Raw genomic sequence first — 1,265 nt, forward strand, 5'->3', positions numbered from 1 at the left:
TGTATAATGGTAAGGGATTTGATTCAGGTCAAACCTGAATGTCTAGTGGTTTTCCCTTCTGATTGCAGCAGACCTCCTTTTGAAGGAGGTCACCATTGTCTTCATTACCTCCACCTTGGCCTCAGGTCAAACAACAGGAAGGGAACACAGCCCTGCCCATCGACAGAAAATTGGATTAAAGGTTTACTGAGCAAGGCCTCTCTCATCAGAACAAGACCCAGTTTCCCCCTTAGTCAGTCTCTCCCATCAGGAACCTTCTATAAGCCTCTTATCGTTATCCATCAGAGGGCAAACAGATTGAAAACCACAATCACAGAAAACTAACCGATCTGATCTGATCGCATGGACGACAGCCTCATCTAACCCAAGACGGTAAGTAGCTGTAACAGACAGCCGGTGTCACATCATAGCCTCAAGATCCTCTAGGGCCTCCAGTGCCTGGGGCAGTGAGGTGAGCACTGAACCAGGAGTCGCCTGGCCATGTCCATCCCTCTGCCAGTTAGATCTGGGTGGGGCTGAGAAAGGAATTGGAGGTTACAGTCAGATCTCAGTTCTCCATTATGTTCAGTGTTCTCTCTCCTGGATCTCCCCCACGCCTGCATGATCGCCCAGTCCAGGAACACATGGTGAATTCTCTGAACTTCTCTGTAGCACTTTTTCATCCCTAGGACTTTCCCAATGAAATCTCTGGCAGGGCCTCCGCTCACTCCAACCGCGGGGTCCAACCAGCAAAAACACAGGTACACACACACACACACACACACACACACACACACCTCCGCTCACTCCAACCGCGGGGTCCAACCAGCAAAAACACAGGTACACACACACACACACACACACACACACACACACACACACCTCCGCTCACTCCAACCGCGGGGTCCAACCAGCAAAAACACAGGTACACACACACACACACACACACACACACCTCCGCTCACTCCAACCGCAGGGTCCAACCAGCAAAAACACAGGTACACACACACACACACACACACACACACACACACACACACACACACCCCAAATGGAGTCTGCCCTTCCTGGAAGAAAATTGCCCATTTCAAGGCCGGCAGGGCCTCCGCTCACTCCAACCGCGGGGTCCAACCAGCAAAAACACAGGTACACACACACACACACACACACACACACACACACCTCCGCTCACTCCAACCGCGGGGTCCAACCAGCAAAAACACAGGTACACACACACACACACACACACACACACACACACACACCTCCGCTCACTCCAACCGCGG

This window comes from Dama dama, chromosome 30 (genome assembly GCF_033118175.1).
Source record: "Dama dama isolate Ldn47 chromosome 30, ASM3311817v1, whole genome shotgun sequence".
Taxonomy (NCBI): Eukaryota; Metazoa; Chordata; class Mammalia; order Artiodactyla; family Cervidae; genus Dama; species Dama dama.